This window comes from Emys orbicularis, chromosome 2, assembly GCF_028017835.1.
Source record: "Emys orbicularis isolate rEmyOrb1 chromosome 2, rEmyOrb1.hap1, whole genome shotgun sequence".
Classification (NCBI taxonomy): domain Eukaryota; kingdom Metazoa; phylum Chordata; order Testudines; family Emydidae; genus Emys; species Emys orbicularis.
The window spans coordinates 229,271,405-229,285,379 of record NC_088684.1 but is presented as its reverse complement, the minus strand read 5'-3'; the positions used below and the strand labels follow the sequence as shown (position 1 = coordinate 229,285,379).

The 13,975-nt window shown below is 41.1% G+C and overlaps 1 protein-coding gene across 1 annotated transcript in view; it reads right to left on the bottom strand.

Moving 5' to 3' along the window:
• Nucleotides 1-13,975, bottom strand: part of TBC1D5 (TBC1 domain family member 5) — a 491,706-nt gene that overhangs the window by 330,619 nt on the left and 147,112 nt on the right. The window contains exon 4 of the mRNA XM_065398859.1: nt 2,308-2,432. The gene's annotated coding sequence lies outside the window, so the exon portion shown is untranslated. The remainder of the gene's footprint in view (nt 1-2,307; nt 2,433-13,975) is intronic.

Here is a 13,975-nt window from a genome sequence, read left to right as displayed (position 1 = left end):
CACAAGGAATTTAAATTGATAATACTGTATTAATTTTATATATTATGTTAGACTCAAATGAGAAGTGAAACCAGCGTCAGCAGGGTTCAGTGATCAACCACTGTTTTTCTCTTCATAATTTACTTGTTAATTTAATAATTACAACAATGCCTAGATAATCTGTAGCTTTAGTGTCTTGGAATGAGAGGAAAAGTTAATAGCACAATTGAGAGAAGATTTTTATTTAAAGAGATGCCCAAATAAATTGCAATGAGAATATTTGAAACCAATATCTAAACTGAACTAGAACACAGACACTGGCTTAAAGCAAAATTAATTTATATCACCCAAATCCGGAAAAGCATAATTTCAAGCCTTGATCTTATTAGGATACTTAATGTAATCTCATTAGGTTGCTTGCTTCTATATATCAAAGTGGTTTACACATTCTAAATATATTTTAAAGAGCTCCAATAAAGATTGGTACTGAAGTGTTTAACAGTGTCAAAACCAACTTTTGCAGGGCCAGAATGCTAGATCATTAATTAAAAAGATAGCAGTGGCAATGCAGTCCAGTGTGGAGGAGGGTGCGCTGTCATATAGAGGGACCTATTTTCAAGTAACAGATCCATAGTCTCCAGAACCCTAAGAAATTACAACTTCATTTCCTAGGCTAGTTGAAATTAGGCATGGGGGAACCTAATTTTCAAAAGTGCTCAGCACCCATATCTCCAGATAAAGTAAATGTGGACTATGGATGCTTAGCACTTTTGAAAGTCAGACCTAGTACCATGTACAGGGGATATGCTGCCACAAACATCACTCATAATATGCATGCATGCCAATCCATAGAGAATCATATATGCTCAGTGACAGCAAGCAAATGGATAGGAAAGACCTAGTAGGGAAAAATAAAGGGAAAATTGGGCATCAGAGTAAAGGGCAGGTTTTGTCTGCACTTTTATCCCCACTGACAAACAAAAAGAAACAGAGAAAAGTCAAACTATTAAGAAACTGACAAAGCTAATGCCGATTTTTAAAATATTTTTAATGGCTACAGCAGACCTTAAGAGAGATAGCTATTTTGATCTTATTGGAAACAGCTTCAATACTCCAACATTAATGTATGCACATATATATTAATGAAGTAGACATGTTAATCCCCCAATGTCTATATCTGTGAGGCATCTAAGCTCTTATTTCCTTCACCATCAGTCTTGTGTAAGTAACATACTGTGGCAACATATGAATAGTTCATAGCTCCAGGAATAAATGAATGAATGAACAGTGACCTAAACCCTGAGCAGCAATTAAGTTTCTTTACTGATCAGCTATCGCATACCTCACAGCAAACAAGTGTGTTTTTTGACATGCACCCTTGCCTGCTAGTAAGTTAAATAAGGGAACTATTTCTGTCAAGAATGTTTGTGATTTTTTCCCCTCCCTACAAGCCTTGTTTCTTGTTAGGAGTACTGGGTTTTATTCTGATGGAGCTGTCCATGACAAGCCAAAGAAATGGAGGTGGTGATGATAGGGGTTTAAGTAAAGAATACTCTGCAAAAGCACAACGGGACTGCAGTTGTTTCCTGTGAGTTGGTGAGCTTCAGTTTGACCTTTCTGAAAACTGCAACGAAAAGCTAATGTTGAGTACAGATATTTGATCTTAGTATGCAAGTAAACACTTCTTGCAAACATTGGTACACTAGAAGAGTTCAACAGCAAACAGGTAATTGTCAACATGACCATCTGGTTTTTCATGTTTGGGAATGGAGGAGGAGGAACTAGGTTGACTATTATTGCTCCCCTTTACAGTTTGCATTTGTTTCCTCACACACACATATACATATTATTGTACACACAGTATACTCATAGATATTCCAAGATTCATTTTATTCTGATTCACATCAGTACAATGAAATTCTAACTGCAGAATCTTTATTAGTTATGTCAAAGTCAAAAAGAACAGCAGCTGGACTTTCAGAGGTCAGGTTGAATGTTCACCATTTGCATTTAGAAAACATATCATTTTACTTGTAATCAGAACCCACTATCTCTGGATGTCTTTGAGAACCCTACATGGAATCCCAGAAAGCCATCTCCAGACTCACTTGTCACATGGTAAAAGGTTAAATCTATTTTCCCTGGACCCCTAAAATATATTATCCCATATTCTCACCATTCTTTATTTAAAGCATGATAAGATTGAACTCTGAAAAAAAACAAGTTCAAGAAAATAACACCAAAACAGACTGAAGAGGAAACCAACTCCTACACCACCTGAATATTATGTTATTGTATATTAATTTAAAATAAGGAGTACAACAATACCTTAGTCTTTGCAGAAAATGAAGGCAGGCAGGAACAGAAGAAGAAAAGTAAGTTCTGTGATCAGCAGACTTTTCTTCCTACAGTGTGCTTCTCAGAAACAACAGAATAGTTTTCTCCAATTCTCCCTGTTAATCAAAGAACAATGAATTTGGATAATTAGAGGGACAAAGAAGCCAAAGCAAACAATTTGACCCTTTATTCCACAAGATATTATTATAGTCCCTTGATGAGCTTTGTAATTCTAAAATTGAAATTTGTATGGAATAAATGAATATGTATTGTAACTAATGTTTTACACTTTTTAAACATTATTTTTACTGCATGTACAGTATGCTCCAGCAAAATATCACTACTATCTGAAGTTCAGATTAGCTCTTCCCCTTCCAGCACTAGTTTCTAAATCTGTAGCGTATATACACAACACAAACACTCACAAAACTATCACTTCATTATCTGTGCACATGATGCTGTTTTTTCCTCTAACGCCTCACAATGCTGTTAGTGTAAGTCAGACATTATTCTAGCTTATAATTTAATTCTAGATTTTAACTAGAGAGAAAAGAAGCAAAAATGAAGTACATTGCTACTTTAGTACACTGGCACTTCTACAGGTTAAATGTAGTCTCTCTCTCTCAACTGAGGCCCCAGATTTTGTTTTTGGAGGAAAGTGATTAAGAGTTTTTATAAAACTCAATACAAATATTTCCCTGAAATTTAAAAAACATGAAAAAACGTATTTTAAAAAGAATTTCATTTCCCTGGTATTTGAAGCCAAACACTGCAGCCTCCTGCTAATGTAGGAGAATGAGAGAGTGAAATGGATTATAAACTGACCATAAGTAACCATAAAAGTGGCATCTATTTTCGTTGGCACTGTCAAATGTAAATCAAGAAGGTAAAAAGGCTAAATGGTAAAAAGCAAATTATCTTATAAAAGTTAGTAACACAGGGAAGGAAATCTAATTTTTAAAACATATCTCACTCCCGTCTAGGTGGTGTGAGAGAAAGGAGCCTGGATTTGATTGGGCTGGCAGGGGACAGGCAACACCTGGAGACACAAGGTGCTGAGCTGAAGGGCCACCCAGTCATCAAGCCCAACCACTTTTTGGCCGGGCTAAGCCCTCGGGGTGCTGCTACCCCGTGCACCAGGTCACAATGCCACTCACTCAAATTTGCATGGAGATGATGGGTGTAGGGGCTCACAGACCAGAAGGATCAGGCTGCTGGGGGTGGGGTGCCTGAGAGGGGAAGAGGAGGGGAGCAAAAGTAAGCACATAAGAACAGCCATATTGGGTCAGACCAAAGGTCCATCTAGCCCAGTATCCTGTCTTCCGACAGTGGCCAATGCAAGGTGACGCAGAGGGAATAAACAGAACAGGTAATCATCAAGTGATCCATCCCCCGTTGCCCATTCCCAGCTTCTGGCAAACAGAGGCTAGGGACACCATCCCTGCCCATCCTAACCAATAGCCATTGATGGACCTATCCTCCATGAACGTATCTAGTTCTCTTTTGAACCCTGTTATAGTCTTCACCTTCACAACATCCTATGGCAAGGAGTGCGTTGTTTGTTTGTTTTAAACCTGCTGCCTATTATCTTTGCCATCTCTCTCTCTCACACACACACACACACACACACACACACACTTTAAATGGTGCTCCTCAGCACCTGCCTGGAAACCTGAGGTTCAGCTGGTCTGGAGCCTTTCCTATCTGCGCTCATAGAATCATAGAATATTAGGGTTGGAAGAGACCTCAGAAGGTCATCTAGTCCAATCGCCTGCTCAAAGCAGGACCAACACCAACTAAATGATCCCAGCCAAGGCTTTGTCAAGCTGGGCCTTAAAAATCTCTAAGGATGGAGATTCCATCACCTCCCTAGGTAACCCATTCCAGTGCTTCACCACCCTCCTAGTGAAATAGTGTTTCCAAATATCCAACCTAGACCTCCCCCACTGCAGCTTGAGATCATTGCTTCTTGTTCTGTCATCTGCCACCGAGAACAGCCTATCTCCATCCTCTTTGGAACCCCCCTTCAGGTAATTGAAGGCTGATATCAAATCCCCCCTCACTCTTCTCTTCTGCAGACTAAATAACCCCAGTTCCCTCAGCCTCTCCTCGTAAGTCATGTGCCCCAACCCCCTAATCATTTTCATTGCCCTCCACTGGACTCTTTCCAATTTGTCCATATCCCTTCTGTAGTGGGGGCCTTCTTGGCAACAAGGGCATACTGCTGGCTCATATCCAGCTTCTCGTCCACTATAATCCCCAGGTCCTTTTCTACAAAACTGCTGCTTAGCCAGTCGGTCCCCAGCCTGTAGCGGTGCATGGATTCTTCCTTCCTAGGTGCAGGACTCTGCACTTGTCCTTGTTGAACCTCATCAGATTTCTTTTGGCCCAATCCTCCAATTTGTCAATCCAAACCACTTGTGGAATTATGCCTAGGCAAGGAAGGGGAGAGGTTTCCCACCTCCCCTTGCCAACCTTTGGCCAGGCTCTAAGATGTGTGGGCTCCATCACTGTATGTAAATCCTTTCTGGGCATGTAGGAGCCGCCACCCTTCCATTGCTGCTCTTTAATGGAGTTATAGTTTGCACTGCATTTCCAAGATGCTGTGGATCTGACCAGATCATAGATTTTTAGGAACAGGAAAGAAGTTTTCCCTCAGGGTTAAGGACATCCAGCAGGCTTTTTCACTTTCCTCGCAGCATGTTGGAGGCCTGGTTTTAGGTTAATAAGGAATTATATAAGTAAGAAAAGGAGTCCCCAGTTTGGTTGCAACTTGTGGCCGGTATGCAATGCAGGTGAGAGGCCCCAGCTCCCAGAGATAAACACAAGTAAAGGACTCAAGAGATAGTTGGTGGACTCTAATAGCCTGTAAGGAAAGGGACCTTAGTCGGAAGACTTGAGGCCTCTTCTACTCATGTGTACCCTCATTTCCCTTCACAGGAGTGCAAGGGATAAGATGAATCCTCCATGACCCTCCTTATTTCTGCCAATCTTTTCTCACACAATTCTATTCCCTTTTACTCTCTACCACACAGTACCTTTTTCAAAACAGGTATTGGAAGGTATTATGATGACCTAATAAGTACATATTTTCTATTGTTTGAATGATTGCATCAGAGGATTTTTTAAATTAAAAAAACATAGGGAATATATACACAAAACTAAATTAACATGGCATTAAAGGTTAGGCTTAACTCTGTAAATTGAGAAAACTAACATTTTCTATAGGCTACATTAGACAAAGCTTTACTGACTTACATATCATTCTTTATAGATCAACTGATGTAATGTATTGAGATCTTGATCTGAATGGGAAGTGCTCAAAGAAATAAATGACAGCTGAAGTCTGTGGGGGCCACGTTTGGATTATTCTACAACCTTCCTTTACCTCACTGACTCAGGGAACTGACCCTGAAATTAATTTAGCCAATTGCCTTTAAGGAAGACCCAGGAATGGGGTTAACTAGCCCTGTTTCAAATCTTCAGGGGATTAGGAACATTCCTCTGTTCTACTGAACTAACCTATTTTCCTCTTGCAACTCCTCATGTAAAGTGGAGACCTAAACAGACCACCTACTGGAATTTTTTACCAGAACCTGAATACATTTTGGGGGAAGCTAAGTTCATACTGAGGTTCAGTCTCCAAGTCAGAGAGGTGTATCCTTTCAGCATTAACTCCCAAGAGCATAAGTCAGGTGCTGGATTTTTTTCCCCTTGAAATCTTCAGTGCAAGGCTGGCAATCAACAAAACAGGTGCTATGTTTCCTACTTTTATGGTGTTATTTCTTGATTTTTTTTTCACCTTGATAAACCTAACTGAAAGCTTTGCTCCTACCATGGGTATTCACATGGCCTAAAGAAAAAATGCAGGCATTCGTTCCTAGTCATAAAAATAATAGCAACAATGTAGATGTAATTAATGACTTTAGGATACTCAGAATTCAGTTATTAGTTAGGAACAATTAGAATTAAATGAAATGAAATGAGAGCTCCAACTATCACTTTTCTTATCTGCAAATACTGAGTTAACTGGTGAGAATCTGTAGTGGAGCAAAGCTCTTCTAGATGTCCTGTCTCATAGGTATCAGTTTCAAACGCATCTAAATCCTCACAAAGGCACAACACCTTACAGCATACTGCCTCTCAAACGTATCTCATTTTGAGGGACATCCCTCATTTCAGTCCAGAAGTTCCACACACATTTGCTGTCCCCTCACTCTTACTGTTGACAGTAATAAAGAATCATGAAAACTGAGGTTATAGGAAGAATAACTTACACACTTAGAATTTCAACTTTCCTTCCTCTCTCTGTCATTTTAGGTCTTTGTCACACACTGCTTTCCACAATTGGGCCTTGGAAAGTTAAAGGTATAACCTGAAGTGGATGGCTAATGGACAGATGAGGGAGACTAGCATCTTTCATTATGTGAGCACACAACACTAGGTAAAGTGACATGCTATTTGGCAAATAATACTATACTAAGTAACTTCATTTTTTCTACAGTTGCACATGGATTTATGTAGCATTATGCATTATTACATGTGCTCTTAAAACAAAAAAAATCTTTAAATCATTAAAACTGTGAAAAAATTAAACATGAGAAAATAAGTTGAACTGTCTATTGTTATTAATACTTAAATGTGTTTTTACCATAACCTGAGAGATACATGTAGTATTTCTACATTATTAAAGACATTATTAAAACACCTACACATAAGAAAGATTTTAAATTATTGTGGAAACCTTGATAGAATAATGTCAGGTTGACCTAGGCTCATCCCCATATTAACATTTGATTAAAATAAGACTTTACAAACCCCCAAAGCAATACACTGTAAATGTGATGATGTTTAAGCATTCCACTGAAAGCCATTCCACTGTGTTGTGCTAGTTAATGAAAGCCAGGAAGTGAAACGTTAAAATCACCCATACTGACAAATGCATCAGTATTAATGGTGGAAAGCAAAATAGATTTTTAAAGTTTTTAGCTTTAGTAATCTGAAGCAATAATAGGTAAGGAATTTTGTTTTGAAATACACACTATGAATTTTAACCAGTTTTCCTTTAACTCTGAATTTTCTGAAATTTTGTGCAGCTATAATCACAACCTTAACATTCCATCAATGGTATTTTATTAATATAATTTTCTATTCGTTTCAATTTTCCTACAGTGCACTTAAACACAATTGTAAATGTAAAATTTCAAAGAAAATCCTCTACTACATGTTTTCTCTCAGGTCCCTCCCCTTCACCCTCACCTCTTCCTTTCAACCATACCAAGGAGTATTGTTTAAAAAAGAAACTTGTACCCGACGTGCCACATTAAGCTTCAAAGTACTAGATTCACATCTACAAAAAATTTTAAAAGCAATGGGAGTTTTTGTGGACAGTTTACATATGGTTATTAAGATAGTCAGTTCTGTTATGTCCCAGAGAAAACATCTTATTAGTTCTACAATTAAATGATTCAGCAACCATCCACACTATCTTTGCCTTTTAACAGTTGCAATCAGTAGCAGATCTAGGTGTAATCAACAGCAGCAGGGGGTTTTAGGAAGCAAAACAAAACAAAAACAGTAGGGATCTTTACTAGTATACAGTAATTGATATAAGGAGACATTTTATTCTAAGTTAGCCCAAGATATAAGGAAGTTTACACATGTGTTGCATTCTATTACCTACAATTAGCATTCAATTCATCAGCTCTATGCAATAAGCTATTTTAAAATGGTTTGATATTGTTTAATCTTTTATGGAGTTCTTCTGCCCCTCCTCCTAAAGGATCATCTGTGTCTCTAACATAGCATTTAATGTTCCCCATTTACTTTTTCTGTTACAAGGCCAATGTTGGAGTTACCATAAATTCAGCTGAGACCTGGACAATTCAGAATCCAGAGATGTCACCCCTTGAACTGGTGAGTGGGCTGCTCCTGTGAAATATTCCCTTCCCTGTAAGTCTGCACAGCTCTTTCAGCCCCTGCTATGCATGGTAACAAAACTGTATCTCCCAAAATGACTGAAGAATACCATATACATATATATACATATATAAATATAGACATTTATAGTCTACCTAATTTTTTGTGCTGATATCTCTTTCCACTAACACTACCCTACATGTAGGAAAGTAATGCATTTTTGCTATTCAAGATAAATTGATAGGTGGCACAATAATTTAAGTGCCCTTTTGCTTTTGAGATCTGAGTTCAATTCCTGCCTGGGACATACATGGTAAATGAGTTTTCTGCCCTCCAGGTGTTACAGATATTACTGCCACCCTTCACTGCACTGAAAACCACTGACAGGAAAAAATTAAGTCACAATAAATGGGAACAGTTTAGTTTGCTACTGCTTAATGGTAACTAGGTCCCACCATAGAGGTACATTAGCTAAAATATACAGTGTTTAAAAATCTTTAAAATTCCCTGAAAGAAATGAGATACAAGGAATTTAATTTTGAACGTAATTAGCTAGCTTTTCTGCTTTATTAAAATCATAACAATATTTAGAGATTAGACATTATTTGTTAAAATCTGATATAGAATCCACTCTAGAGTCTAAATATCTGGGGGGGGGGTTTCCATCCATCCACTGTTGTTGAGAACATACACTAGTAGATACAGTACTGTACTGTACATATGAGGTGGATTTATTAGTTGTGGTAGTGCCTAGGAACTTCAATCAGGATCAAGGCCCCATTGTATTAGGCAATGTACAATTAAATGCACAGGTAGGCCTAGCCTCTGCTCCATGATCTCTGCCCCACAAAACTTAGAGCCTAATTTGATATAACACATGGCAAGTGTGAAACAAAACAATGAGAGTCAAGGAGACAAAAGTGAAAATAATGAAAATACCATATAGTCAACAAGGTAGCTATTGTACAACTTAATGGTTCCTTGATGCTTCCAAATCATCTTACTTTTTAATAAATGATAAAATCAGCTAATTCTGACTGTTTTATAAATTAGTCTTCTTGACTGGCTGATTTCTTGTATCAGAGGGGTAGCCGTGTTAGTCTGAATCTGTAAAAAGCAACAGAGGGTCCTGTGGCACCTTTAAGACTAACAGAAGTATTGGGAGCATAAGCTTTCGTGGGTAAGAACCTCACTTCTTCAGATGCAAGTAATGGAAATCTCCAGAGGCAGGTATAAATCAGTATGGAGATAACGAGGTTAGTTCAATCAGGGAGGGTGAGGTGCTCTGCTAGCAGTTGAGGTGTGAACACCAAGGGAGGAGAAACTGCTTCTGTAGTTGGATAGCCATTCACAGTCTTTGTTTAATCCTGATCTGATGGTGTCAAATCTGCAAATGAACTGGAGCTCAGCAGTTTCTCTTTGGAGTCTGGTCCTGAAGTTTTTTTGCTGTAATATGGCTACCTTTACATCTGCTATTGTGTGGCCAGGGAGGTTGAAGTGTTCTCCTACAGGTTTTTGTATATTGCCATTCCTGATATCTGACTTGTGTCCATTTATCCTCTTGAGTAGTGACTGTCCAGTTTGGCCAATGTACATAGCAGAGGGGCATTGCTGGCATATATAACATTGGTGGATATGCAGGTGAATGAGCCGGTGATGTTGTAGCTGATCTGGTTAGGTCCTGTGATGGTGTTGCTGGTGTAGATATGTGGGCAGAGTTGGCATCGAGGTTTGTTGCATGGGTTGGTTCCTGAGTTAAAGTTGTTATGGTGCGGTGCGTGGTTGCTGGTGAGAATATGCTTAAGGTTGGCGGGTTGTCTGTGGGCGAGGACTGGCCTGCCTCCCAAGGTCTGGGAAAGTGAGGGATCATTGTCCAGGATGGGTTGTAGATCACTGATGATGCGTTGGAGAGGTTTAAGCTGAGGACTGTAGGTGATGGCCAGTGGAGTTCTGTTGGTTTCTTTTTGGGGCCTGTCTTGTAGCAGGAGGCTTCTGGGTACACGTCTGGCTCTGTTGATTTGTTTCTTTATTTCCTTGTGTGGGTATCGTAGTTTTGAGAATGCTTGGTGAAGATCTTGTACGTGTTGGTCTCTGTCTGAGGGGTTGGAGCAGATGCGATTGTACCTCAGTGCTTGGCTGTAGACGATGGATCGTGTGGTGTGTCTGGGGTGGAAGCTGGAGGCCTGAAGGTAGGCGTAGCGGTCGGTGGGTTTTCGGTATAGGGTGGTGTTAACGTGGCCATTGCTTATTTATACGGTGGTGTCTAGGAAGTGGACCTCCCGTGTAGATTGGTCCAGGCTGAGGTTGATGGTGGGGTGGAAGCTGTTGAAATCATGGTGGAATTCTTCCAGGATCTCCTTCCCATGGGTCCAGATGATGAAGATGTCATCAATGTAGCGTAGGTAGAGAAGGGGCGTGAGTGGACGAGAGCTGAGGAAGCGTTGTTCCAGGTCAGCCATAAAAATGTTGGCATATTGTGGGGCCATGCGAGTGCCCATAGCGGTGCCACTGGTCGGGAGGTATATATTGTCACCAAATTTGAAATAATTGTGCGTGAGGATAAAGTCACAGAGCTCAGCAATAAGTTGTGCTGTGTCATCATCAGGGATACTGTTCCTGACAGCTTGTATTCCATCTGTGTGTGGGATGTTTGTGTAGAGAGCCTCTACATCCATGGTGGCTAGGATGGTGTTTTCTGGGAGGTCACCAATACATTGTAGTTTTCTCAGGAAATCTGTGGTGTCACGGAGATAGCTGGGAGTGCTGGTGGCGTAGGGTCTGAGTAGGGAGTCCACATATCCAGACAGTCCTTCAGTGAGAGTGCCAATGCCCGAGATGATGGGCGTCCAGGATTTCCAGGTTTGTGGATCTTGGGTAGTAGATAGAATAACCCCGGTCGGGGCTCTAAGGGTGTGTTGATTTGTTCCTGTGTTAGTGTAGGGAGTGTCCTGAGTAGACATCACTGGACCTAACCAGATCAGCTACAACATCACCGGCTCATTCACCTGCATGTCCACCAATGTTATATATGCCAGCAATGCCCCTCTGCTATGTACATTGGCCAAACTGGACAGTCACTACTCAAGAGGATAAATGGACACAAGTCAGATATCAGGAATGGCAATATACAAAAACCTGTAGGAGAACACTTCAACCTCCCTGGCCACACAATAGCAGATGTAAAGGTAGCCATATTACAGCAAAAAAACTTCAGGACCAGACTCCAAAGAGAAACTGCTGAGCTCCAGTTCATTTGCAGATTTGACACCATCAGATCAGGATTAAACAAAGACTGTGAATGGCTATCCAACTACAGAAGCAGTTTCTCCTCCCTTGGTGTTCACACCTCAACTGCTAGCAGAGCACCTCACCCTCCCTGATTGAACTAACCTCGTTATCTCCATACTGATTTATACCTGCCTCTGGAGATTTCCATTACTTGCATCTGAAGAAGTGAGGTTCTTACCCACGAAAGCTTATGCTCCCAATACTTCTGTTAGTCTTAAAGGTGCCACAGGACCCTCTGTTGATTTCTTGTAGGCATCAGAGTAAAAGTGTTTCTTGTGGAGCAGTGTTTGCCCTCATTTATATCTGAGGAGATAACACACATGATATCTCATTCATGTGTGGAGCCTCAATTCACACCCAGCAGGCTGCTGGTCACAGATGCACCAGAGAGTCTCCCACTCTCTTCCCCAACAATAAGGGCTTCCAAACTTCCAAAAGTTCCCCTAACAGGGAAAGAAAACTCTGAGCATTTAAGCAAGAGCATTGTTCTTATATAAATCTAACTGCACAACTGCTAGAAATATGGGGCCCAACTTGCAATTTTCTCCTGCTGGAAGACGAAAAGCAGTTTCACAGAGAAAGGGAACTATTTTACCCCACAAGAAAGAGCAAAAAGCAGAAGAAAAAGGGAGGAGTCAGACTCATTAAGTTCTGCATCTCTGCCAGACTGCCTGCCTAAAAGAATTTTTAGGGATGGATTTAGGGTTCCCAGAATAAGATTCGTAGTTCTATTTAATGTATTTAATAAACATTTAATCTAGGGAACACCCAAGAATAATTGTGAGAAGATTCCACAAGAGGTGTTACCATAATTAGCCAGTCCCTTCAGAAATTTATGCTGTTTCTAGCTTCTTTGCCTCTTAGATGCATCCCCCAACAAAACTGAGGATTTTTTTTTAAATTAATTCATCAACTTTCCTGCCCCAGATGGACTTTGTCCCCTAGGAGAACTCAGTTGAGCTGGTCATTGTCAAGATGGTGAAAGGTGGGGCTTTACTGGAAAATAGCATTATCGAGTACATATTCCACATACTGTGAGTTTACCTCAACATTTTGGGTTCCCAGTTAAAGGATGCATTTCTACCACGACTTGTGTGACCCGCTGAGACCTTTAGCACATTGTAGAAGTTAGTAGTTGCAAGGCAAACTGGTCGGCCTTTCACCTACCCATTTTAGGCATAACTTGTTGTTTATTGGCATTCATGTGACCATTCAGTGCCAGATTTGTTACACTCACGAAGTGTCTCAGATTCTCTTTAGAGCCAGAAAAAACAGACTCCGTCAGTACTTTGACCAATCTGGGGGTAGACAGACATCATTACTGGCAAACTGAGGCTTATATAGGAAAAAAGGGACTAATTAAGGGAGGTGGATGGAGACATGGGTGTGACATCCTGGGATTCACCTTTTGCAATAAAACTCAGTGGTCCCATCTTTCCTGCTCATGACCACAAGGAGGTCAAAGGAAGAGTCAGGAATGGCAATACAGTAGGCTATCTTTTAGAATGAGAATGGAGTATGCGTCTGCAACTGTGTGGCATCAGTCACCTGAACTCCTGCTATATACTCTGACAAGTCAGGGATCTGCATTTCAGTATTTACAATGCAAGAGCTGCAAGTTTCAAGAGACTCTCTCTAAACTGGTGTGAATTTGGACTCACCACAATATTATCCCTTTGAAATTTTTCCAGGTTGTGGGATGAGATAAGATAAAAAGGTTTTGTCTTGGTCTGAGAATCAAACAGCAGCTCACACATCCAAATTCTCCTCAAGTTATGCAATTGATATGAGCCTTTGTACTGCCTGCCTCGTCTATAGCATATACTACAGGGCTCACCGCATTCCAAGCATTGTTAATAGTATAGCTGACTCGTTTTCAGGAGTACAAGGACACCTGAAATGTTATAATGCACTTATTTCCATATAGGGTGCCCAAAAGGCTGAACAATTAAGGTGTTGTCCCCTTCTGTATCTTATAGTTAAGGCTGCGAGTCTGTCACTAAGGTCATGGTCCGTGACTTTCTGGGACCGCCCGAGCAGCTGGCCCTAGGGCCAACCATTCAAGCGGCTGCTAGGGGGGCGAGGGGGCAACAGAGGCAGCCGCACCGACTGGTTGCTGGGGCAGACCCAGGGCAGCTGCTCGGGTGGCTGCTGGGGCGGCCCCAGGCAGCTGGCCCTGGGGGCTGCTGGAGCAGCAGCAGTCCCAGGGGCAGCCCCGGAGGCTGTAGGAGCACGGTCTCCAGGGGCCTCGAGGAAACAGGTGGAAGAGGGCAGTCAGCCCCCGCCACCAGAGCTGGGGCCAGCTGTCGGCCCCTGGGGCCCCCCAGAGTAGCTGTGTCCCAGAGCCCTAGGAGCTGCTAAGTTTTAGTCGGGGTATTTATAGTAAAAGTTATGGACCGGTCACGGGCCATTAATTTTTGTTTATTGCCGTGACCGGTCCATGACTTTTACT